The sequence below is a fragment of the Equus asinus genome, chromosome 4 (assembly GCF_041296235.1).
Source record: "Equus asinus isolate D_3611 breed Donkey chromosome 4, EquAss-T2T_v2, whole genome shotgun sequence".
Taxonomy (NCBI): domain Eukaryota; kingdom Metazoa; phylum Chordata; class Mammalia; order Perissodactyla; family Equidae; genus Equus; species Equus asinus.
In genome coordinates, this window is record NC_091793.1 from 48717280 (window position 1) to 48744834 (window position 27555).

Genomic DNA, 27555 nt, shown 5'->3' on the forward strand with positions numbered 1-27555 from the left:
TTCTTATACTCTCTACAGAAAACCCTGTGAAAGTATCATTATGGTATAATCAAAGAGTATGCAGCTAAAAATGTAGGAGAAAATTATTGCCAAGATGTCTTAGACAATTGATAGAATATCATATTATTTTTCTGGATTTGGTGACATTTGTCAGATTTTAAAAGTTCGTAATATACTGTGATTTTTTTTCTCGATCTAAATAACTATTTTTTAAATCTAATTTTGTATTAGAAAATTTGTGTTCTTTTTCTTAAAAGGGGGCCCAGAAAATTATATTAAGCTTCAAACCTGTAAAACCTGATGTCTGTCCCAGCTTGATGGGCTATCTCCCTGCATTTGAGCCAGGTGTTCACAGACTCTTAAAGGTTTCTCCGAGGATGCAGTGCCAATTCAGCTTCAGACTTGATAATTCCAGTTTTCTGACTACGTCTTTAGATTTTGGAGAGGCAAAGTGTTAATTCACACATGGAAGGGTAATCGGTGTCCACAGTGAATGAGTGAATAAAAAGAAACAGCGGCTCCTCTTAGAAAGGAGTATGTCATCTTCCTGTGTTAAGCAGAGAAACAGCTGAAGAAAATGACTACAGCAGCTAAGAATCTTGTACCTAGAATGTTCTGGTTCTAGGAATTAGTTTTGTTTAGGAAATAAAGGAGCAGCCAGAGTAGTTTAAAAAATATCCTTCCGTCTTATTATCAGAAAAGAAGGAGCAGGATAAGAACAAAGAATTAAGCTGGAGGGAGAATTTCTCCTTTCTCGGGAGGGAGTTAGAAGTGTAGCGGCTGACTAGAGAGATGTGAATGGAACAATGAGATCATGAAGGCGAGGCTAGAGGAGATAAAAGTGCAAGGGGCAGAGATCTGGTTCTAACTGTTCTTATTGTATGTTTTAGAAATGTGGTTATTTTACTTATTGTTTGATTGAAAACTGTGCTGGGTTCTGGCAGATTCTAGCAGGGAAAGAGAGACAAGGTCTCTGAAAGCTTCTTGGACTAAACTTCCCCAGAAGGGATAGAGATTCAGGAAAATACAGCGTAGAAGGAAACCCTATTAAAGTCACAGTTAGCATCCATAGTAAGGGTTATAGGGAATTACCGCTTAAAGATTGTGACAGCTGTTTGCAGTGGTTAAAATAAATTGGACTGGTCCGCAAAAGGAAGACCAGAGGATCATCATAAAACATTCAAAGCGTTACAGAGGATCAAAGGGAAATGAGACGCTTACTGTGTGTGGGGAAGCAACAGTTATTGCCTGCGTCCTGGGGGAAGCTGATTAAGAAATGTATGTAATTGAGATTCCAAGAGAAGGTGCAACAAGGTTATTCAAGGGGAGCTGAGCAGGAGAATAACAGATCAAAGTCAGGCCTTGGACAGATGGTGGTCTGATGGGAGAATTCCTCCTGAGTGAGAATATCCAATTCATAGACACAGAGGTGGCCAAGATTTATTTGAAAAATAGTTGCTTTGGCAGGTCCAGAGCTCACTCATTTCCTATTTCTTATTATGAGAGATCCTCATTGAACCAAATTTACGAAAAATTGTTAGACAAAGAAATGCTTGTTCAGAAAGCAAAGTAAAGGCGAAGGAAAACAAGATCTTGAGATCCTGTAAAAGGTACTCATTTTGCATTGGTCAGAGAAGGAAAGGATCCATTTAAGGAGCAGCATCAACTTTCTGAAAAGAATTGAGAAATAGTTGAGGCAGGAAAAGATATAATAACCAGAGAAATGCTATTCATGTCCAGCACATTAAAAATGCGAGAAATTTCCATGTCTCAGGAGCACACAGCAGGGCTATTAGTCTACCCCAGACCCCAGAAGTACAGACCAAAGGAAACTCAAGAGAAGCTTTAGTATTTGAATCTGTTGAGGATGACTTTTCTGCTGAAAGAAATGTAGAGGTGGAGGAGAGATCTTCCCAGGAGACAAGTTTCTTTGACTTAAGCAATTCCATAGCAAGAGGCATTGTCAAAGGCTTCTGTGCAGGACTGAAAATACTGGAATATAACGTATAGTGGAGTCTATGTCAGTAGGTACGCCTTACACTCAATTCAGCATTGGAGGGCCAGAAACACCAGAATCAATGAGCAAATGGAAATTAAGAAGTACTAAATATGCAGAAAAGATACCTCAGTTTAAAACTTGATAGCTGGGGCTACCACCACAAGAAATTTCCAACCTTTGAAAAGGCAGTGATGTCAAAAATGTCACTCTCAAAGAGAAAACCATATGCATAGGTGGACTTCCTGCCAGTTGTGGTATAATCATAATGCAAAAATTAATCTCTTGATGGGGAATTTCTTCCAACTAAGTTTAAGGACCCTATGCGTAGACCCTGGACAGCTGACCAGATATTGACCAGCACCCTGGTGAGGCTGAAATTCACAGGGTGTTCTTTGTCTCCTCTTTTCCTCATCAGCGCTTGAGTTCTTACTATGGGCTTTGATAACACTGAAGACTGGGTTTGGGGAACCATATCAAGCCTGGGAATTGGCTTATTTTCTAAACTTATCAGGTCCAGAACTCTTGAAATACTCTGTGTCCTATTAACTTTTTGGACTCTTTCTTCTGAGGGCCTGAAGGAATTTTGCCAATTCCAGTGAGAGAATGCATTAGTTTTGGCTGCTAAACAATCACCATGAAAACTTTACTGGCTGGAACTGAGTATAAAAGAAGTTGTGGAGGATGAATTCTGGAGTTTAATTTATTTGAACTTTAATTCATAAGGACAAGTACATTTGATCTTAAATTTTAATTCCCTTGGACTTTAACTTATACGTTTTGTACTTCCATTCCTTTGGAAATTTAGCTCACAAGGGCAAGACAACTTGATTTCTGGATTTATGTCTTTAGACTATAACTTCCAGTGGGATTTAATCTTTGAAACTTAATTTTTCCCCAGGAAATTCTTAATAAGAGAAGTTTATATGGAAATTCTGGTTATCTCTATGTCGTGAGCAATTGTATTTTATGGTGCCTTTTTATATCATTGTACGACCTTGATTAGTTGATTGGAAGACATGGTTTGACATAATTTGGGACAAACTCTTGAGTAGAGAACGGCCTTAGAGTTATTGAGTTAATTTATTGTTCTGACAAATTTTGGAACCTCAAAGGGCCAAGTATACCCTGGCCACCCGCATTTCTGGTGGTCACTCAAAAAAGAGCAGTGTTGCTATTATAGCCCTTAAAGTTGGGAGCAATACTTTCTGGATAAATTCCTCCCCTTAGGTCATACCCCTGACTGGTCATAGGCTCAAGCCAAATGGATTAAGAAAACAGAATTCTGAGCAATATTACAAGGGAAACACTTCTTGTTACTTGCCTCACGTATCCATCTTAGAGGAAGGACGTCCAGTAGTGTAACTAGAATGGCAACTCTCCACTCTGTTGCTCACCCTTCCACAGCAGAGGGGAGTGACGTGGCAAATTGGATAGTTTGGAACTAGCATCTGTAGCTCACATCTTCTTTCTCTTCTTCTTAGGAGCTAGCTGCTCTTCTGCTTGCTCCTACACACATTAAGTTCCCGGAGGAACTCCCAGAACTCCCACAATCCCCCTAGAGGTGGTTTGCAGTGTTCTAGTACTGCCAGTGATTGGGTGGCTAAGTTTGTCTAAGTGTGGTACTCCTATGTAAGGAGGGCCATTGTTGCAACACACCTAAGCTATATTCTCCGATGTCACCTTTATCAGTAAGAAAAACTGGGTGAGGTATTCAGTAGGAACACACTAGTAGGAATATAAAAGTTGTTAAAATATCAAAATGCTACTGTACATGTTTTGTAAATAGTATAGTGGTAACTGCAATAGGTTGTGACATTAATTAACAATATAAATTAAACTATAAATGAAGTAGTTCAAGCTAATGAGTCATGCTTCTCTCATTGTGATATCTGAAAATCCTTTGCAGCCAGTTCAGTCCAAGTCAGGGTAGCCATCACAGCTGTGTTGCAAAATCTTTGCAACGTACTCTGTGCTAGTTTGTCATTGTCTTAGTGTTAATTGCTATGGCTTCTAAATAGTCTAGTTTTGACTTTGGCTTTATTATTAGTATGTTGCAACTCTTGTGTAAGTAGAAAGTGTTTAGTGTTTCGATATATTGAAATTCAAGAATTTACAATAATTTAAGTGAACACCAAAATTTAAGGGAGCCCAAGATTTAGATAAACTTCTTAATGTGACTTCAGGTTTTATGGAATCCTCTGAATCTGTAGGTAATCAAGACGAAATGATATTAACATTAAACCATAGCCTGAAACTGTAACAATCAGAACAACCTGGAATGATCGATGCTTTGTAAGATGTAGTGCAATTTAAGCAAGTAATGAGCATATATGAATAAAAAAAAAAGCTAGGTTTTGACTTTCGTTAGTGACATAAATCTTGATGCAAATGATACCCAAGTTTGCATTATTCTATTAAAAGTGTTCCACAGTATATTTCTCAAGAATCACACATAAGTTTGGTTAAAGCTCACAACTCAAATAAAGAAAACTTGAAGTTATCAATAAGGGCAACATTGAAAAGAACATAATTTTCACACAATAAAACATCTGAAAAACTGAAAAACAAATTGTAGAAAAGAATTTTTATCGGAGTGCCAATAAAACAGACAAAAAAATCTTGGAAAGTGTCGTAAGAATTTTTAATACCGTAGTTAGAAACAATCAAGCATTTTCAGACATAAATGATTTAATAGACCTTCAAGAAACAAATAGTATCAAAATGAGTATAAGATCGCAGTCTAGATTTATGGTCCCTCCGGGTATAAAACAGAAATGAGGTAACATTTTTCAGAAAACATAGATCAAGGCAATTGAATTTCAAAATTTTAAATTATTAATGAAGCTTCAACTGTCTCACATAAAAATGTTTTAAAAATTTACTTAAAATCTGAAGTTTATGATTTAACATATAGTTTAGTACTTTTGTTGATCTCAGAGCTAGAAAGAACAACAGCTAACATAACATCTAATTTTATTATTTCTTGAAAAATAGTTTTGATGAGATAGATGAAAATCTCTTTGAATTTTATACAGATGATGTTAGAGGAATGCTGGGAGAAAGTTGAGAGTTCCAGGAAAAACTCTAGAAAAAAGTCCAGATGTTTTAATTCAGCACTGTGTCGGTCCTTGTACTCAATTATCCCCAGATGATGGACATCACTTTAAATATTTTCTTGATAAACTTTTATTTACTTCCATACATCAAACAAATTTTAGTGAGGATCAAATTGTGTCTTATCAAGTCAAATCAAAATGTATCCTAAGATCTTAGAGTAAAATAATGGAAATTGGAAGAATATTTCGACTTCAACAGACAGTGTTTGATGCCAACACTATAAAAACCTTGTCTAGGCATTTAATAAAAATTGTGAAATGGGGTATTTAAATAATTGTAAAATGAAATATTTATAGAGACTTGGCTTCAGTAACTGATAGTCTAATAGAGATTCAATAGAGTCTTTAGCTTTACAACAAAAATATACCCAGCTACCAAAGCTGACAGCAATAAACAAATGTAGAAATGGCTGAACATATAAAATTAAGTAAAGGAAAATGTGAAAGTGAAGCAAGTGATATCATAGTAATGTAAAAAAAATCCTATTATTTAAAATAAAGCAAAATAAAATATCATTTTAATAGACATTAGCAGAGTGTCCACTAACTATATGAAATGCAATTGTTGTTTTGATAACTGAAGAACAAAACTTTATAATTTATTGAATCCTGAAAATTGTCCAAATAAATTTGCTAAACTATGTTCACTGAAGTGGGAGAAAACAAAAAAATTAAGCTTATTAAATATTTCAATAAATTATTTCATGACTCAGTCAATAATAGAGATACTGAATTTATAAAAATTTGAAACAATTTAGATAACAATGGGGATACATTTTAATATTGGCTTATTAATTTGTATTATTATATGGATTGTTTAAAATTTATCACAGTACTGAATTTTTAAAAGTTTAATTGGTATTATTTAAATAAAAGCATAATCTGAGAGAGTAGCACTATGAACAAGATAACGAATACTAAAGAGAGAGTCTCTATTTATTAAATTACATGTCACATAATGAATATAATTGGTAATTCAAAGAGGTTGCTGGAACTCTGAGATTATGGCTGAGACAAGTGTGTTATTTAGCTGTGTGTGACTTTGTCAAAAGATTATATCAGGGGCCAGGCCTGTGGCTGAATGGTTACAGTTCCATGCACTCTGCTTCGGCGACCAGGGTTCTTGGGTTTGGATCCTGGCTGTGGACAAACTCCGCTCATCAGCCATGCTGTGGCAGTGTCCCACATGCAAAGTGGAGAAGGAGTGGCACAGACGTTAGCTCAGGGTGAATCTTCCTCATCAAAAAATAAATAAATAAATAAAAGAGTATATCAACAATTTATAAAAATCATAAATGACTTAGAAATTATTAGAACTATTTGATCAATGATTTGTATTACAGCTTATCAATATTTAGCATTTTACAACATTGTGTATTTAGAAAACATAAGAAACTCTACTTTAAATATTGACTTATGTTTTAATTTATATTGCTACAGAGATTGTTAAATATTTTGAATATGACCCCTGAGTAAAAGGGATATTTATTTTCGCTATCTGCTGATTCTTTATCTCATTTCTTGAGAGGTTTAGAACTTCAGTAGAGAAAGAGATCACTCACATCTTTGCACATGCCAGCCATTAGGAAGCAAAAGGGAGAAGAGGGTACGTCCCAATGCCCAGCACCTCCAAGGTCTGGGCAGCTCATTTCAGGGCATCTCAGGACCTTTTAGGATGGAATAAGCTACTGCCTCGCTCATCTTTTGTCAGACACGTGGGAAAGACTCAGTCGGAGGCAACTGAAGCAAGAGTTCCAAAGTGGGAGCAGAGAGAGGGGCCTGGCCTTACTCCAGGGCAGGGAGAACCTCACCACCCACTCCGTCTGTAGGAGAGAGAACTCCCACAGGGCGCTGAGAGACTCTGGGCTCAGCTCCGTGATCTAAGCGAACCTCCTTGAGGCTGGCTATATTCATTTTCTATTGCTGCTATAGCAAATTATCACAAATTTAGAGAGGCTTAAACTTTCATCCATCTATTAGCTCACAGTTCTTTTTGTAGGTCAGAAGTCAAGGTGGGCTTATCTGGGTTCTCTGCTCAGGGTCTCACAGGTCCAAACAGAGCAGTGGGCTGGGTTATATTCTTATCAGGAGGCTTTGGAGAAGAATATGCTTCCAGGCTCATTCAATTGTTGGCAGAATTTGCTCCTGGAAGTTAAAGGATTGAGGTCCCTATCTCCTTCCTCGTATTAGCCAGAGATCTCTCTCAGCTCCTTTCACTCAGCTCAGCTCACTCTCAGCTTCTAGACACCACTCTCTGGTCCTTCTACATGGCCCCTTTCATCTTCAAAGCCAGAAACAGTACATCAAATCCTTCCTGTGCTTCAAATCTCTTTGACTTCCCCTTCCACTACCAACTGGAAAAAACTCTCAGCTTTAAAAAAGCTCATTGGTTAAATTAGGCCCACCCAGATAATCTCCCTATGACCAACTGATTAGTAACCTTAAATACAGCTACATAATCCCTTTTGCCACGTAATCAAACATAATCACGGTCATGGTATCTCATCATATTCACAGGCCTGGAAATTAGGGTGGGATATCAGGACACCATCATGGAATTCTGCCTACTACATGGGTGAATCCTTGCTTAGCAACTATGCTTTCCCTTTGAGGGCACAAAAGGGGAATGGAGCAGAAGTCTAGGGTCCAGAGTCCAGCATTTGTGGTCACCAGTAGCAGCAGTGTAAGGTATGGCCACCTGTGCCCAATTGCAGGGTTAGGGGTGCAGGAGGGTTCAGTTCTTCTTGAGATCAGTTGCACATGTGATGTGGCTTCCAAGTCTGATTCTCAGTTTTCCCAGAGATGGTGTGAAGTACTCAATATCCTTTCATAGATTTATTTTCTGATCAAATTATCCAGTGTTTGTGTTGCTTTCAATTAAAAATCCTACACTAATCTCATTGATTGATCACATTTTTCTCTTTTCACCTTCCAAAGCTTTGTTCATGTATTTTTTTCTTACCTGGAATGCACTCTTTAACATATCTACCTGCTGGAAATGCCACTTTCCCATGGCACTGTCTCTCATTTCCTCAAAAAGTGTGCTTCCCCTTTCCACTCTGGCCCCAGCTCTTTCTCTTCTTTCTTTTTAAAGAATGCTATTTGGCATTTATCACAATTTACCTTGATTTATAGTTGTGTGTTATATCATCCCTGGAATCCATTATATAGCTTCAGAAGTCTTCAAGGACATTGTAGTGAGTTGAATGGTGGCTCCCAAAAGATAAGTCCATGTCCTCATCTCTGGAAACTGGGGATGTGACCTTATTTGGAAGAAGAACCTTTCTAATGTAATTAAATTAAGGATCTTGAGATGAGGTCATTCCAGAATTAGGGTTCACCCTAAATCTAATAACAAGCATTATTGTTAGGGAAAAACAAAGGGAGATTTTCTATCGAGAAACACTGAGACACAGGGGAGAAAGCCATGTGAAGATGGAGCCGGAGATTGGAGTTACGGAGTCCCAAGTCAAGGAACGCCTGGAGTCACTAAAAGCTGGAAGAGGCAAGGAAGGATTCTACCCTAGAGCCTTTAGAGGAAGCACAGCTTGGCCCGCACTTTGATTTCAGCCTTCTGGCCTCCCGAACTGTGAGAGAGTAACTTTCTATTGTTTAAGCAACCCAGTTTTTGGTGATTTGTTATGGCAGCCCTAGGGAGCGAAAACAGATGTCATCATTAAATCTTCAATGGCAATCTTTCTAGGCATGTGGTTTTCATTACTGCATCTGAGATACCTGGGCACTGTGATGGACAACTGTGGGTTTCCTTTCCCATCATCAAGTCTTCATTCTTCTAGTAATAGCCTCTACTTTTGTTGAAGGGACCTACTTTTCCCCTTTGCCGTACTTTTCCCACTTCGCCCGTTAGTGTCTTGGCTTCCCCTGGCCAAGTGGAGGACATAAGACTCCAACTTGCCCTATCAGATTCTCTCTTCCTGGAGTTTCAATCTTCATGAGAGCAAACAGAGACTAAATAGGAGTGTGAGTTCACTTTTTTGGAAAGAAGCACCCGAGACAAACTTCGCACTGTTACTTAGATCACCTGAGCTTCCTAATGCCTGTCCTTTGCAAAGCCTGCTTCTTCGGGTTTTTGTTAAATTCTGTGAATTACCCCAAATCTGTCTAAGACCATTTTTGTGCTTAGGTTGGCAGAGTTGTTTCCTTTCTTTGAAAGATTACTACCCGGAACAGCTACTTGTTGAAAGGACCATTCCGGAGACTCATCCTACACCGGACTCTGAATCAGAATCTTTGAGGATGAATTCCAGAAATCTGCAGTTTCATAAACTCCATAGGTGATTCTTTTTTCCTTTATTTCTTTCTCTTAAAAATGTCTAATATTTGCTGTATGTATTATCAAACAGCACTTATCTTGGGTTCAGACTAAAATATTTAGAGTGGATAAATTCTAAATTTCACTTTGGACTTACTCCCATCTTCAAATGTTGATGAGATTGTTGCTCCAACAAGTATGTGTGGGTTCTATATATTTATATGAAAGAATATAGGCCCCCAGCAATTGGTAAACCCCATTGACAAGGTGAGGATACACTTTGGCGGTTCTCAGATTCCACTTCTTTTCTTAAGTAGACTGCATGGTAGAAAATGGGGCAAGGAATACTTAGGTTTTAAATCTCAAATACCCTGATCTCTGTTCCTAACCCTAAACTGGGCCAGATGTTTTCAGTGGGAGGTTTATAAAGATTATTTTGGAAGAATCTTGGGTGTGAAAAGGTAACTTTTAAAGTTTCTCTATACATAACACAATGCAATTTTGTTCACAAGGCCTGTGTCTGCTAAAGATTGACAGTAAAATTTCATCAATTCAAAAGAATACAATCACTTCCATCATGACATGTAGTCACCTGGAGGTTACTCAGTCAATCTAGACTGTTTCTCAGCCCCTTCTCATTCTTCTGTTCTCTTTAGAGGCACTATGAGTTCCTGGGAGCTTCTTTATAGGGGTAATGCCAGCACTGGCAAGTTGGTACCTCTGATCCAACTACTATCTTTTGTTCTTTCTGGGCTTGGTGAGGGGTAATTCAATGAGCAGTTGGTCTCTGCTGCATTCACAACCAGGGTCCCCAGTGCTGCAATAGTCTCTGATTAATATGAATGCAAATGCTGCATCCTTTTCCCCCACTATTAGGCTTTTTTCGTATACTGGCCTCAGCGTTTCCTCTCTTCTCCTTGGGTCTTGGGGTATCTAGGAGGCTGCCTTTAGACCCAGGCACACCCTCCTCGGTCATTCTACTTTATTGCACAGGGACCATGTTAGAAACTTGCAGTAGTACCTTGCAGAAATTTGTCATCTTTTATATTCTGGGAGACTTTGAAATTTGTTTTGGGTTTTATCACAGCTTTTACTGTGCTGTTATCCACCAATGCCCCATTCCAGAAATATGGAAGCCTTGAGCACCCTTCAGGGATCCACAGTCTAAGGTCTGGCATGTCCTTAATGATTCTCCCTTACTAACCATTAGTCTAACCTTCCTATCTCTTTGAGACAGGAGATTGCTCTTACATTGTCATCTATCCCCTTCTTCTCTGATGTATGCGTAACCACTGTTCTCCGAGAACTCTGAGGATCTCAGACTTTGGAGATCATCAAAACGTTTCATCACTCAAAAAAGCCTAGCTTCTATAACAGAAAGGCAAGACTTTTGCTTATACCGTGGACTTTTTAAAAAGCCTAATTTGATCCTTGAAGATGAGCGATGCCTTCGCTTGGTTATATTCTCAATGGTCCTGAGGGCATTCATAAGCAAAGCTCTAGTAGCTGCCTGGATGGCAGAGGATAATCAGTGTGAGCAATCATGAGGAAAAGAAACTGAAGTTACTTTACGTCAAAATATTGACCACAATACTTTACACAAGGCATTAGTAAAAAGGAAGTACTACCAAAAGCTTCTTTTATGTATTTTTCTTTTTCTACTATCTCTAAAACTGTAGTGAGAGCCAATTCCTAGTAAAACAGCTACCTTTGTTCCAAACGGCCAAAATGCAACACGAGTTAGCTTATGTGTAATGGGGGGTGGGGAGGGGGAGATTTAATATAAAGGCATTGGGCTATCTGAAGTAATCCAGGGACAAGAATGGGGTTGCTGGGTTTACGAGGCAACTGAAACCAGGCATATATACACCATCAGGACCACTGGTGTGCCACAATCAGCCCTACCAGCTCACGAGAGTCAATTATTAAATTCAGGAACTTTGTAAGATGGTTGTAAAACATAGCCTTTATTAAAAATTGAATTAAATAAAAAATTAAGTAAATTATATTATTTAGGTACTAAATAATCAGGTTTAACTCTTTCCTAATTTTTTCCTATTATCAATTTTAATATTATCTATTTGATGTTTTACTGTTGTCTATGCTCTTGAACTTACATTTGTTGTATCTGCATGTTGGAAACACTATATAATGATGGCCTGCTGGGAATCTCTTTCCAACTCATGGTTGGTGACATCCCATTAGTAGTTTGAAATCAGCTATGATAAGAAAATTTACACTACTGAAACTGGCAAATGCTACAATCACTCCCTTTGTTTTAAACTAAGAAACTGGTTTTTAAACATTTTCCAGCATACCAATGTTCAAGAATCTCTCTATATTTCCTATGACTTTTCTCTCACGCTTTTATGTTCCTACTTCATTATTCCTCCTTTCTCTCTATTGGACAGCTATCTCTGTGTTTTTAGACATGTGGCAAGAAACATGGATACTAAGTGTTAAGATTTACAATTCACAATCAAGGTACTCAAAGATAGCACTATTGTGATAGTCTAGGAGATAGAAAGGTGATGGACTGAGATAAGGGGAAATTCCCAGAACAGGGATTCTGGGAGATAATCTCAAGATTATCCACTACATTACCATAGTCACACCCCTGTTTAAAGTTTCCCCTTGAGTCCCCCATACAGTCACTCAGTGTATCTCCAGTAGGTCCATCTCTTGGTGTCCTGATTGTCTTCTCTTCATTCTAGCTTCTTGCCATCGTGCTCAATACAAGTTAAAGAATCCTTTTTGCTAGATTCAAATTGTAAGATTGGTTTCTTCCTCTGAAAGTGGGACTTTGACACAAGTTTAAGTGCTGAAGTAGTGTTTCGAGCTGCCCATTGAGGGCCAATAAAATGGAAAGATTCTTTTAGAAAGGAGGCTAACTCTCACTCACCCCCGGAAGTCCAGGGGATCTATTTTCCCAGACTCTCATAACTCCAGTTAATTTGTTGAGAAATGTATTCTATAAAATATGAAGGGTTCTTTTTCAAAATTATTTCAGACTAGGGACTAGGGACTCTTCTGAGCTTTCTTCTTAGCCAAAATGATAGAAAAATGCTTACTGGACTGAACAATGAAACTAAAGTCCCTCTACAAAAGTGATGTCTTATTCCGATTACATGACAAACCTGCAAATAATCTCTTTGCTTAACATGGAAAAAGCAACTGCTGCTGGGGTTCCTTGTCGGATTCTGCCACATGAGAATAAATGCCAGAGGTTCTACTCTTCTTTTTAAAGTTTTAAGAATCAGCTGACTCTCCTAGAAATTCATTTGTGACTAATGACACAAAATATATATTGTCTTCTGGTTGACTTTCATCCAAAAGCCATTTATCTGCAATAGTTTTTTTAAACATATCTGTAAATGAAATGCCTGCCAAGCAGTTCAAAAAAGTTCATGTTTGGGCCTGCTCTGTGGCCGAGTGGTTAAGTTCGTGTGCTCCACTGTGGCATCCTAGGGTTTGGATCCTGGGCGCTGACATGGCACCGCTAGTCAGGCCACGTTGAGGCAGCGCCCCACATCCCACAACTGGAAGGACCTGCAGCTAAGATATACAACTGTGTACAGGGGGGGTTTGGGAAGATAAAGCAGAAAAAAAAAAGATTGGCAACAGTTGTTAGCCCAGGTGCTGATCTTTGGAGGAAAAAAAATAAGGAAGATTGGCAATAGTTGTTAGCCCAGGTGCCAATCTTTAAAAAACAAAAAAGTTCATGTTTGAATGCTAAAGATTTTATGATTTTTCTTTTAATTTCAACATTTCTATGTAAACTTGGCTTTCAAATCAGAGAAACCATGAACAACTTGAGAGTAAACCGTGTTATGACAAAATACAAACATTGTACATTTTAATTTCCAAAATTAAAACTTTTAATATTTTCATTAATATGGCTCATGTCTAACATCTAATTTACTGGCTACCAGATGTTTAGATCGCTAGTTCAGAGCTCTTTCTACTACTCCCTTCCAAATGTCTTTGCACAGATATAAATTATCTGTAAGAATGGAGTCCTAGCTTTTGAGGGAATTGTAATCAAATCCAGGACGGAGATTCTAATGTGCATCTCTGAATCATTAGCGCTTAACGCAGTTGCTAGACTTAGAGAAAATGGCCAATAAATCTTGATTGAATAAGTAAATAAATGAAGATCAGACACCCTTCTTGAGATCACTTTGGACTTCAAAGACAACGTATTTGTAATCCTTAAGAATAATAATTATATAGTTCCCACGGGAGTTCAAACGCACGTAAAAAATTTGTTAAGAAGGCAGATCTCCTGTCAAGTATTCTTACCAAAAACAAACAAAGGGGTATGAGGAGACTTTCGGAGGTGATGGATATGTTTATCACCTTGATTGCAGTGATGGGTTCGCAGGTGTATGCATATGTCCAAACTAGTCAAATTATATACATTAAATATTCGCAGGGTTTTTTGTGTATCAATTATACCTCAGTAAAGCTGTTCAACAAAAAAACAAAAACAGAAAACAGTGTGTCACATCGTAGTGTTGTTTAATGTGTGGCTCTTTAAATGCTTTCCATTAAACTGGTAGTTAGGCCTAGAGGCTTACTTAACATCATATTTTGTTTTAAAAAACTTTTTCTTTGCAATAATATTTTATGGATGGTGCAGTGTTAGAATAAGAGGCATCAGACCTGGTTGCTCCACTTTGAATGATGGGAAGCTTAATCAGTGGGTTCAAGGAATGCCAGTCTAATCTATCTATCATAAAGTTCCCCATCAACTTTTACCTAGTAGTTTTAGCAGCCACTGATGATTTTTGACCAGATCTATTATTTCCTGAAAGATTGCAAAATGTTGACTTTCTTAATTTTCTTATGTCTTCTGAATGATAGTTCTACTGTAAAGAATTTTTCCACACTATTTGTTAACTTGAAGCATTGTTTGCAGAGGAAAGGCATGATCAGTGTTTGATTTGTTTCCATATTCACCAATTGGCAGAATAATCAGGTGGTGCTCTAGCAAACTAATGAGGCTGCCATTTTGTTTTTAGTATCAAGAAGAATTCATGGACATTTACATATTTGATCTATTTTATACAGTGCAGTCATTGTTGCTTTTGGAGCTAAATTTTTCCATTTTATACTAGTGAGAACTTCTTCAAGTTGACTCCTGAGAACTTTTGACATAATCCATTCCCTGTGGTCTTGGATAGTTTCCTTGTTTTTAGTCAAACAAGATATGCCAGGATCATCTTGTGTATTTCATGCCATAGATCTGGAATCAGTTTTAAAAGGACTGCTGGATCTTTTTAGTGGGAAATGATATTTAGAGATCAAAATCTGGGTACTAAGCTTGCTCATTTATACAGGTTGTCATTGTTTCTAGGCCTTTTCAATACAGACAGGTATGAAATAAGGTGTTATGTTTTGTTATGTTTAGCAAAATAAAAATAAATAAGCTCTACTGACATTCCAATAAAAATATTACATGATTTTCACTTAATTTCATTGATTTTGTATTTCTCTTTCTTATTTGGCAAACCTTGGTTCCTAACGACAGCACAATTGTTTATTTTCTCTATCCTCCAACATATATTAATAGTTTCAAGGTAACAATACCAATATTGTTACAAAAGTATCATTATATAGTGCTGTTCAATGTTTTTTATGATTTTCTTTTGTTCTTAAGATAAATCCTGCTAGGAATGTACAGTCAATTACTATGTTTTAAAGTCACTTGAAATAATTCTTCTCAATGCCCATTCATTTCATATTTGTGGATCATCAATATCTCAAATCCCCACTTTGTAAGGTGAGAATAAGAGGGTCTCTAGATTTTCTTTCAGCTCTTCAGGTCTTTATCTTCACCTAACTGCTAACGGTTATACTTTTCACTTGCAGATTTTCAAGGTTATCAGGGTGTATAATTAGCTCGACAATCAATTATTGGAATTTGTTCTTTGGTTTGGTTTTGTTTTCTAGAGTTTCCATTTGCCTTTCTTTTTTTCTTGAACCATTTGATTTTATCATATCAAAATTGTTTTTAAACATATCAAACATTTCACTTTTTAGGAAGAGTTTTCATACAAAGCCCTCCTATTTTTGCTCCAATATGCATTGTTTGCTCTCCAGCCTTGCTCCATAGCTGTCATTCTTCCTTTTATCGATCTTCAGTTTTGCTTCTCTATTTCCTGCCTCTCACATTTATTCCTTTGTTTTGCTGGGATAAAGCAAATCCCTGAAAGATGGTGCTTGGGACGCACATTAGACTCAGTTTAAGTGCTACTCCAGACCCACACTGCCACCTGCTCTTCCTGTGAGCCTCAATCATCTGCTTGGGTTCTTGCCCAGAGCAACCCTAGCAGTGGCTCAATCCGGTCCCAGCCATCGAGCCAGGTCTCTGCTGCAGTTCCCGCCACAACGAGTATGAAGAGGCCCCGGAATGGTGTCAGTTGGCAAGCAGAACCTGACCAACGGTCTGACTATATAAGGACCTGCAGGGGTTCCAGAACCTGCCCAGAGAGGTGGGTAACACAATCTCGAGGGGCTGTGTGGAAGACCTGGGACAGGAAAAAGCCTACAATAATTCTCTCTTCCTCCCTGATTACGGACTGTCCTGGGACATAGTACTTCATGTGGCCTCTCTGAAGATCTCTCTGAAGTCAAGAAACCAGTTGCCTAAGTTAAAATGTGTTGGCTAGCTCAGTGATGCTCCACTTTAATTTTCTACACTTCCTTCTCTTTACTTTACTTCTCTTTCCCTCATTCTTGTTTTCATGGAATTTACTTCCTAACAAAGTGTTGGTAACTAACCTTTATTGCTATGAGTTTATCCTCATTTTTGTTTTGCATTTCTATAATTTTACTTCAGTGATGTAAAAGTACAGGACTCCAGAAGGATAGTAGGCAAACTTTTGTAACTAGTTTGCCATTCTGAATAGCATGTAAATATCACAATTTTAGAAGGTATGAGCATCACACTGGGCAAGTGTATGCATCTGGTCCAAGCAAGAGTTATTTTCATACATTAATTTATTCAACAAGTATTTGTGATAAACCTATGCTAGATGCATGGGATTCAGAAATAAAAGATATATTCTCGTCCTCAAAGAGATTATTTCCAATTGAAATGCATATATTTTCTGAACAAATACTCTGGTAATATCTCAGTCATGGTATACCTTTCTTGCACTTTAATTTTTGTAGAAACTCTTCCCAGATCCTCTGTTCTGTCCTTATTTCTAGAAACTGCATAACCCGAAGGCTGGCCTTTGAAGTTGGCAGCAGAGTCACAATCTCCTTTTCTTTGGCTAACTGTTTTTTTTTTAAAACTTCTCTCTCTGCCACGGCTGAGAAACGGCTGTTCATAACAAAGGCTGGAAACGATGCCGAAGGGAAAGTAGCATTTTTCTCTTGATCCTTTTTCTCAATTTACTAAGCTATTGCATCCATTTTCTCATGTGTCTCTCACAACTCAGGAGGTAAACAGAGCGGGTGTTGTTTCTTCATTGTATGGAAGAGGAAATTGAGGCCCAGAAAGATTAACTGTCTGGCTCAGAGGTACTAAATGCAAAATCAGGCAGGAATCCCAGTCACATCTCCTGGACCATTTTTTCCAGTGACATTTTAATAGAGATACAAGGCCCAGGTACAAGATGGAAAGATAGTGTAATAATCTCACTGTGCTTTCTGTTCTTAGCGCTACCTGTGAACTTGGCTGTGCTCTATATTCAGAGATCAATCTCAGAATTTCCATAATTAAAGAAAGAGTGAAAGAACCAGCCTCAGGAGTAAGAATGGGGTGGATCCAGGGACCCAGTTGTTCAGTCTTCTTGTAGATCCTATTCTAACAGCTCTCTACACCACTCTCTGAGTTCTTCCTCTTGGGTCCCACTTCCTCTGCTTCCGGCTGTCCAGTTTCCCTATTGAGTCCCTGACATGTGTTGTGGGATTGCCTTACTTCCATTCATTTGGATGCCCATCTGTTATCTCATCCCTGCCTGAAACAAAACAGATACTAAGTAAAAATGTATTAAATCAGTACATGAATGAAGAGATGTATACCCCTAATCTGAATTCTGCTTCAGTCTTATTTATAAAACTTTAGCTGTCACCTTTTTTCCTTTCCTACTATTTCTATAATTTCTCACCTCATTTCCTGACATGTTTATATTCCTAGAGGCAGAGCAGCAATTAGAGTTCTTCAGTTGTAAGCAAAAGAAATGGACTCTGCTGTGCTAAGCATAAAGATAAAAAACATAACAAAATAAATAAATATGAAAACATGGGCTAATTCAAAAATGGAAGGAAAAGTGAAAGAACCAGGCTCACTAGGAGCAAGAACGAGGTGGCTCCAGGAATCCCAGTAGCTCAATTTTACTGCCAGGCTTGTCAGTTGCCGCTGCAATGATTCAGCTCCATCAGTTTCCCCGGCCTCGAATCCCACTGTGCTCAGGATCCAAAGTCCCAGACAGAGAGTCTGATTTGTCAAGCATTTGGCCATATACTCAAGCCCTAGCTGGGGAATAACTTGACCAACAGGCCCCTAAGACTACAGACAACTGGCAAAAATGAATTCCCCCAAAAGAATTTGGAGCGTGATGACAAAAATAATGGGAAATGGATTGTAATCATCTAATGTGCAGAGTATATTGGCAAGAGCAATGGACTGGAATTAAGAAACCTGGGTTCAAATTTCATTGTTTCTGTTACTTAGCTGGGTGACCTCAGCATGCTGTTTTATATATATCTGTAGTTCAATTTCCTCATCTACAAAATAAAAAGCTTGGGCAGATGATAACTGATGCGCCTCTTGCTTTTGTTTGCCTTAAAATCGTTTTTCTAACTTCATGGAGTTCTCCCCAGGTAAGTAAATCCATGCCAACAAGTTTATTTCTTAGTGGCTTTATAGACCTGAATCATTTTCCTTGCTTCTGTTTGGAAGCATCGTTAATGGATCGGCAGATCCCATGTCACACCCCTTTGCAGTCTTCTGCCTTCTCGCCCTGCTCACCATTCTGTGCTGACCCCAATCCATCTCCTTAGGCCTGGCCTTCTCTTGTACAGTTCACTCTCTTCTGATATATGAGAGTCTGGCCCCCAATACTGTCCATGAAATGCTTTCCTTGTTTCTTTTTCACAAACTATACAGAAGCTATTTTCTTCTTTATTTTTTTGCTAAGAAACTTTCAGTCAAACAGACAGCAACATTTTCAATCCTGTTTTTCCCACCCAGATTAATTGAAATTTTTTTAACAGTTCTATTTTCTCTCTTCTATCCAGAACACACATTGAATTGGTCCTGAATAAAAAGTTGAGACATCTTTTTTTCCCACCTTCTTCACACTTTGTTAATGTCAATACCAACAGTCATTTATTTTTTAATTCTTTTGACACTTATGTAGGCTGTAGCTGAATTGATTCAATGTATTGCCACTGAGCAAACTAAATTCTTACTCCTTCATCTGTATATAATATTCATTTTGTATTACCCACTGGGTTAAGCTCTGATAGAAATGCAAAGATATACAAGATATAATCGCTACCCTGTCAGATCTTACATCCTAAGATTTTCAAGGGGTGATGAAACATAACAGCTTCCTACAACAGAAGACTGACTATAAGGAATGCCAGAAAACAGCAGCAACACAGTGTTACCAAGTGGAAAGAAGAGAGAAATGACTTCCATTCACGTGAGCAGGGAAGGCTTCATGGGGAAGGGAGCATTTGAACCAGGATCCAGGCGAAGTGAGGACTGGTATCCATCTTCACTCTTGCTCCCCAACAATCTACTCCCCAAATAGGAACAGTAACTAACAAGTTAATTGGTTCCTGATTCCTTTGCAGTTAACCCTCCGGCGACTTCTCACTGTGCTAGGAATAAAATCCTCACCTCCTCCTGTGGTTTGCAAGGCCCTACCCGATCTGGTCTTGTCTCCTACCGTTCTTACGCCCCCTATCATTTTCCAGCCGTGCTGGCCTTCTTACTAAGTTTTGGATATGGCAAAGGACATTTGCTGTAGGGCTCTTGTTCTTGCTGGGTTTTGCCCAGAACTCTCTGCCTCCAGATCTTTACATGACTGGTGTTTTCTTGTCATTTAGATCTCACCCCAAACATCACAGCTTCAGTGAGGTCTTCCAGGAACCCAGTCTAAATTAACACATCTCTGAGGCTCTGTTGCATTACTCAACTTTGCTTCTTTCAAACTACCTGAAATTTTCTTACTTGCTCATTTATTTACTTTTTAAATTTCTGCTTCGTCCTGACTAGAATTTTACTAATAGTTTTATTATATGGTGGGCTTCCATGTGGGAGAGTAATATTCACTAATATTTGACTTTATTACTCTCCAATTTGTCAATCATACAATTGTATTAAATAATCAGTTTAAAATAATTCTAAATATCACTTGCAAAAATTAATAAAACAAAATTTATAAATTTAGCAAAGTAAACTTCCCCAAACTTCTAAATATTGTTTACCAAAAAAGACTTTTAAACATTTTATATTTTAGGTTGCTTTCAGTGTTTTAAACAACTTTAAAAGTAGACAACACACTAATTATTGCAGTGATTACAAAATTGAATGTATACATTTCTTTTAAAACCAGGAATAAATGTGCCTTATGTTATTCTTATCCTTATTTTTATTATATCTTGGCTTGACTTCCTAGGTTTCCATTAAAAGCCCTCCACAGAGTTTTAATAATCTTACCAGATCTTTAATAAAATGGTATCATTTCAGACTAATCAGGTTTTAGATGTGGGTTATGAAGAGTTTAATTCTTGGTTGGGACATGGCCCTGGTTGAGCAGTCTAAGTTGATTTCTAAGCTAATAATCGACAGTAAATTCCTTTTTATAGTAAAATTTTAATCTTTACATTGTGAGACTTTTAATTTTTTCTTTATAAAAGTTTAAATGTTTTGAGACTTGGTAGTTTTCCAAGAAGCAAGGAATTCTTTTAACTTTTACCCTATCCATTGCCCTGCCGCGTTGATGTATTAGTGTGGTTTGTTTGTACTATTAAAATCTTATATATTTCTTATTAGTATTTTATTATAATTACTTGGACCATCAAGAATTGTCAGCTCCTAGGAGATGAGGGATCGTGTGTGCACAGTCAGCTCTATTCTTTTGTACATTTGGTTAATTTATCATTCTAGAACACGCTGTTGAACGCTCCTTTTACTTGATTATTGTGCGTGACCACTGAAGCTGCATAGTTGTGGACACTATTTGAATCTGATTAATTATATGTGGTGCTCAGGCCTTTCTTTTCTTGCTGCTGAATCTACGTTTGCTGGGATAACTTGGCTTTCTTATGTACTCTGTTGATCAAAGACAGTACACACCTAAACTTTGTAGACGGATATTTAATTAATAGTTTTGTATATTAACAATTCCTTATATATTTGCATCAACAAAATATTAAGTATATTCTATTATATCCACTCTTCTTGTGTATTATAATACCTTTTGTTGATCTTGTATGAACATTTTTTATTTGAGTATTATTAGGAACTTATAGACTTTTTAAATTTAACCTGTTTAGTTAATTAATGTAATTGTCATAATAGTTATTATCATTATTCTTATTTTAATGCTTAAACTGTATAAATTTGGCTAAAAAGGACCCCTGTAATTTGTTGCCCTTCATTTTATCATTTTTGTTGAGATTTTTAAAAACATGCTTGTCTCTAGCAACATCCCCTTTGGAGTTCAATTTCCTTACCTATAAAATCAGTAGCAACAAATGGATGTTCGGGTCCATACTGATTTCTTTCTACCCTAAAATGTTAGCTCATCTACTTTTCAAGGAGTCCTCAGTGTGTATGTGTGCGTGCATGTGTGTGTAGTAGATTAGAGATCAAAATATGAAAGTTAGAGAGTTATAATGAGATTTGAGTCACTTACAATACTTGCAAAGTTGGAATGCATGTCATGAATTTATATTGCTTTTTCCATCCATATGTTACATGGCTGCATTGATACACACATATATGAATACAACTGTATATGATAAAGTATATACATAAGAAAGAATAAAAAATATATAAAAGCATAAAACCAAGAAAGTAGATTTTCAAACATACAGAGCTGAAGGACTCTTGGAAGATGGTGGCAGAGTTTTTTAATTTCCCTAAATCTTTCCATACAAACAGGTACAGGAACTAAGATAGCAAAATCTAAAACACATGGACAACATCTACCACTAAACTAAGACTAACATAACTATAAAATTCAGGCAGGTGAAGATCAACCATCACCACCACGAAGAACCACATGCTATTAGCAATAATGTGAGAGAAAGCAGGAGAGAGACTACGAAGGTTCTGACGGCCCCAGAGATGAAGGATACCCAAATTACCAGCAGACCTCACTGCTGGCAATGTATTCTTTTTTTTTTTTTTTTTTTAAGATTTTTTATTTTTTCCATTTTCTCCCCAAAGCCCCCCAGTACATAGTTGTATATTCTTCGTTGTGGGTTCTTCTAGTTGTGGCATGTGGGACGCTGCCTCAGCGTGGTCTGATGAGCAGTGCCATGTCCGCGCCCAGGATTCGAACCAACGAAGCACTGGGCCGCCTGCAGCGGAACGCGCGAACTTAACCACTCGGCCACGGGGCCAGCCCCTGGCAATGTATTCTTGATATGAACCCTAGATAGCAATCAGCTAAAACTCCCTTCCACTATCAAATCCTGCATAAAGCAAAAAGTATGGAAAGTAGAATTCCAATGGGAAAAAAGAAAGAAAAGTTTCAGAGAAATATTAGGACTAAGGAACCACAGTTAGCAGATCTCAGGAAAATATCAACTTTTGTTTTTGAACACATTTTGAAAATTACAGAAGGAGATCTAGAGCCATGAAGTAAGGAAAGCTATCTAGGTCCCTTCCTTTTTAAAACAGGAAAATGTATGACATGAAAGTCACAACAGAAAAGCATCTTTATAGTAAGAAATTTTTTTATAATAAGAAAGAAAATAAAGGGTAAAATAATATCTTACAGACAATGAACGCAATGCCAGGATAATCTGAACACAAAAATAGATGAAAACTGTAACCAAATTTTTCAAAGTGAGAAAGAATTATTTAAGAAAATGTTAATACTTATGAAATAACATAAATCTTAATTCTAAAAATTCAGAAGTGAGATAATTGGAGAAAGGATGATCTGGAATTTGAGCTCATGGAATGTAGAAAATTATTATTAAAACAAAAGTCATTTCAGAATTGGAGAATAAACCAAGAAGAACACCAGAGGGAATCAATAAACACATAATGAATGCCTTAAGAAAGTAAAAAGTAAAAAGTAAAAAAGAAATAAGGTGCTAAAAAGTATTTGGGAGGCAGTGATAATTACAGATGGTAGGCAAAGAAGACTCAACACACACATAAAAGGAGATCCTGAGGATGAAAACTAAAACAATGGATGAGAACAAATACTAGAAATATAAATCAAGAGAAATTTTCTGAAACAAAAGATGGCTTGAAATTACATCTTGAAAGGGCAACTGTATTCCTGCTTATGAAACAGCTAATTCTATTCTGATTTTCTCTCTTTCTTGTAATACTTTGCCAAATTCAGTCAATAGAAACACTTGCTACTAACATTTTTCTTTCAACTCCTTCCCCTAAGGCTTCAATTCTAACAGGTACATCAACTGCCTTACAATTATTTTTCTGGTGACAATTTTACTGTGTGTTTTGCAACTGCATTATGGGTCCCCATCCTTTCAGCCTGAGATAAAAGCTTTCTCACTGACCACCACCCAAACCTTAACCCAATGCCACATATTCTTTTTTATTATAGTACTTTAATTCTGGTACTAATACCGTCATGGGCTGCATAACAATGTTTTAGTCAATGATGACTCACAGACGACAGTGGTCCCAAAAGGTTAGTACCACATAGCTGAGGTATGTAGTAAGCTACACCTCTAGGTTTGTGTAAGTACACTCTGTGATGTTCGCACAATGACGAAATCATCTAACGATGCATTTCTCAGGACCTAAACTCATTGTTAAGTGACACATGACTATACTGTATTAGCCAGGACTGATAGACTAGCTTATGCTGTGGATCGACTAGCTTATGCTGTGGTTACTAACAATCCCCAAATCTCAGTGGCTTAAACGACGAGGCTTTTTTCTCTGCTATGTCTCTATTGCAGGTTGGTTGGAGGCCCAACTTCATAGTTTTCTTTCTTTTTGTTTTTTTTTTTAAAGATTGGCACCTGAACTAACATCTGCTGCCAATCTTCTTTTCTTTTCTTCTTCTTCTCCTCAAAGCCCCCCAGTACATAGTTGTATATTCGAGTGGTAGGTCCTGCTGGTTGTGCTACATGGGATGCCATCTCAGCATGGCCTGATGAGCAGTGCCATGTCCACGCCTAGGATCTGAACTGGCAAAATCCTGGCCCACTGAAGCAGAGCACTCAAACTTAACCACTTGGCCGTGGGGCTGGCCCCCATGGTTTACTCATTGTAGGACCCAGACTGCCATCTGAATCATTGCCAGTAGCCATGGCAAAGACAACGTGAGTTAAAGAGGACCTTTAATCAACAATTAATTGTAACAACTCAGAAGTGACTCATGTCTTATTGATAACCTATTTGCAAGAACTAGTAACGTGGCCCTGTCTAAACACAAAGGGGTCAGGAAATGTATTCCTATCCTGGAGCTGGAAGGGGGATAAAGCAGAAGTATTTATCAAACAGTATTAATGACTTTCAACACTAATGGGAACAAACGCTATCTTATATTTTGCTTTTATCACCTGACAATATTTTAAAATTCTTCCTATCAGCACGTTTACATCATTTTTCACAGCCACATAGGAGTCCATTGTACACTTATAATCACAATTTATTTAGCTTTTCTGCCACTGGTGAATATTTAGAAAGCTTTACCATAAATAGCGCTATATTGATCATCTTTGTACATAAATCTCTTTGCATAAGTGGAAGTATACCTTTATGATTTGAGAAAGAAAAAGGCAGCCCCCAACGTCACTTACGGTTAGGCTCCAGTGTTGTTTGATGGTGACATGACACTCACAGCCATATTGCTCTCCTGTTGGACATAAACAATCTGATAGAACACCAACATCACACAAGGTCACTTGGAGATCATGATAAAAAGTCAAAACGGGACTACTTCAAATTTTGTCTAAGCACAGACAAAAACAAGGTCACTGTACAAGCACCACAAAAGACCAAACATCCCCTCTTCCGCTTAATAAGACTGAATGCTGTTTCTTTACTAATTACAGCTCTAGCCTCATTCTAGTCTGCCCTTCCTCTAGATAAGATTGAGATACTCAATCATAGACTTGTCTCAACTTTTGAACAGCATCCAATACAGAACAAAGCACCACTTCCTTGGACTCATCCTCAAATTACCCAGTCAAAGCTGAAATCCCATAACAGGAGTTAGAAATGATACCTTTTTACTGAGGCACCTCACGGTTCCCTGTGGTATGCCTTCTATCTTGCTGTATTGAGTAATCAATCCAACTAGTTCAACCACCAGTGCATTCCTGGTGTTCTTTGACTGAGGGCATTGACGAATACAATTCTTGAAGACACATTGGGCAGCCATAAGGCAGTACATTTTAATTTTGAGAGATACTGCTAGTTGTCTTTCAATAAGATTGCACCAGTTTATACTCCCATGAAGGGCGCATGAAAAAGTCTGGTTCCTCACGGCTTTGCCTTGCCACATTGTGTAACATGAGCCTTTTTGATCTTTGGTAATCTAACATGTGAAAAATAATCTCTGCTTCTTTTGATTTACATTTCTTTAATTATAAATGAAATTAAGCATCTTCTCATATATATATACATTTTTTTTTTTTTGCTGGGAAAGATTTTCCCTGAGCTAACATCTGTTGCCAATCTTCCTCCTTTTTTCCCTCCCCAGAGCTCCGGTACATAGTTCTATATTCTAGTTATAAGTCTTTCTAGTTCTTCTGTGTGAGCTGCTGCCACAGCATGGCTACTGATGGATGAGTGTTGTGGTTCCACACCCAGGAGCTGAACCTGGGCCACCAAAGCAGAGCTTTGACCTTTGAACTTTAACCACTAGGCCATCAAGTCTGGCTCCGTCTTCTCATATTTTTAAGCCATTTTTTCCTATTAATAACATATGCTCAGATTCCTATTGGGTTTATCTTTCCTTTTGGTTTGTAAGAGCTCTCTAAACATTAAGGATATTATTTCTTTGTGTGTTATATGAGTTGCAAATATGTTACCAGTTTGTTACTTGGCTTATTTTTAATAAAATTATATTATTGTAGACATGTAGAATTTTGCTCATTGCTGCTTTCCTTTTGGTCCACCCAGAAGAGACTTACTGAATATATTTTCTCTTTAATATGACTTAGTTGCCAGCATTTAAAAACTGAAAAGAATGTCCATAAATATGCACATCTGTCCACACTGAGCCCAGGATTCCAATTGGCTGGAACTAAATGGCAACTGTCATACTGCGATGTCACCCTGGCTCCAGTTTTCCAGTCTCCAGACTGCTCTTGCCTTCCACCGGGCACATGCCCCTTGTTTATCCGCCCAGCTCGTCCCCCTGAGCTTTTGAGTTTGTGATCCTGACCTACAGCATGATAGATAATGGGGATGAAGAAAAAGGTGGTCCAGGCTTATTTCCACATAGAATATGAAAACAAACACCTCTATAGGACATCTTTACTACTTTGACTAATCTCTATTTCTCTTTCTCCAAGTCTTCAGAGAATTGCAATTCCTACAGGGAATACTTATTAAAAAAATTAATTGAAAAATTAAGAATTACTTTTCCAAAACCTGTGAAATGGAAAGGCAGTTGAAATAAGAAGGCTTAAAGTTATTTTCTTCTGCTTAATTTGATACATTACATATGCATAAAGACCCATCTCATAATTGAATGCTACTTTAATGAATGTGTTAATGGTGGCATAAAGCTTTTTAAATTTAAAAAGATCTAAAAATATCACTCCATTCTTACCTCCAACACATTCTTCTTTATAAAATCCAGCTTGACTGAGTCTAAATGACACTCAGTGGCACATTTCAGTTCTTTGTAAAGGCTGTGCTAACACGCAAATTTAATCGCAAGATGTTATCAGCCCTTCCCAGCAAGAGAATGAAATCAGTCCTAGGCCGGTGACGTGTCTGGAAGGACTGTTTGCCCTCTCTAAGTCAAAGGTGACAGGGATCTTTTCAAAGAGAGTCTGAATTCTGTCCTGCTGAGAAACCAGGCACGCTGGCTCCTGGTGGAACACACCACAGTCCTAACGAGCTACGTCATACAGATAAGAGGTTTCTTTTTTAAAATAAATATCTATCACACTTAAAACTTTGTTCGCACGTGATATGGACATTTGAATAACATGTATATCTAGTAAGCATTTTTAATGTATAAACTTTAACATTAAATGTGAAAATGCACTTTAATAAATATTCTATAAATATTTTATAAATATCCTTTATGTATTATTTTCTTAGAAGAAAGCTGTTTATTTCTTTGTGTTAAGATTCAACTCAAAGACCTATAAATCCTGTTTAGTGTTCAAAACCTAGTCCTTTCATTGATGAGTTTGAATATGGAGTTGGGAGTGATGAAGAGGAAAGGCAAGGCAAAGCTACTGAACCATAATAGCAGCTGCCAATCCCGAGGACTTAAACGTGTGCCAGGGACTATGTTAAAAACTCCATATGCATTTCTCATGGAGTCTTTACAACGCATCTTATTATTCTTCTTTTACTTGACCAAGGACTCTAGAAGGGTTTGAAATGTCCTTCTGTTGTAGGGGCAGGTGGTCACTGTCACCGGGATCCTGGCCCAAGATGTATAGGAAGATATTTATGAGGAGATTGCAAGTAGGAGATGTACTTATGTACTAAATTCCCCAGTAGCATGCTACTTTTCCTAGTGTTTTTCTTTGGTTATCCGTTTAGTCAAGTCTCTCAAAAGACTAGATAAGTACCAAAATAAGCTGCTGATCAAGCAAAGCTGGGTCATTGCTTACTGTTGTTCTATTATCAGATCTCTGCTGCTAGAGAGAATACCACCTGAGAGAGTGTTAAGAGCGTCTCTGAAGGAAGAGGGCAGGGGTAGCTATTATAGGGTTTGGAGGTCTGGGCTCCAGTGGTTTAATCCCAGTCTTTCAAGGCAGGGATCTCTTCGGGATTGAGAAAG

At 37.7% G+C, this 27555-nt stretch overlaps 1 long non-coding RNA gene across 1 annotated transcript; it reads right to left on the reverse strand.

Moving 5' to 3' along the window:
* Positions 1–4594: 4594 nt before the first annotated feature.
* LOC139045063 (uncharacterized) lies at positions 4595–26620 on the reverse strand. Its single transcript, XR_011502691.1, has 3 exons — positions 26362–26620; positions 24380–24435; positions 4595–6347 (listed from the first exon to the last, which is right to left on the reverse strand). It is a non-coding gene; the product is annotated as an uncharacterized lncRNA (long non-coding RNA).
* Between the last annotated feature and the right edge of the window lie 935 nt (positions 26621–27555).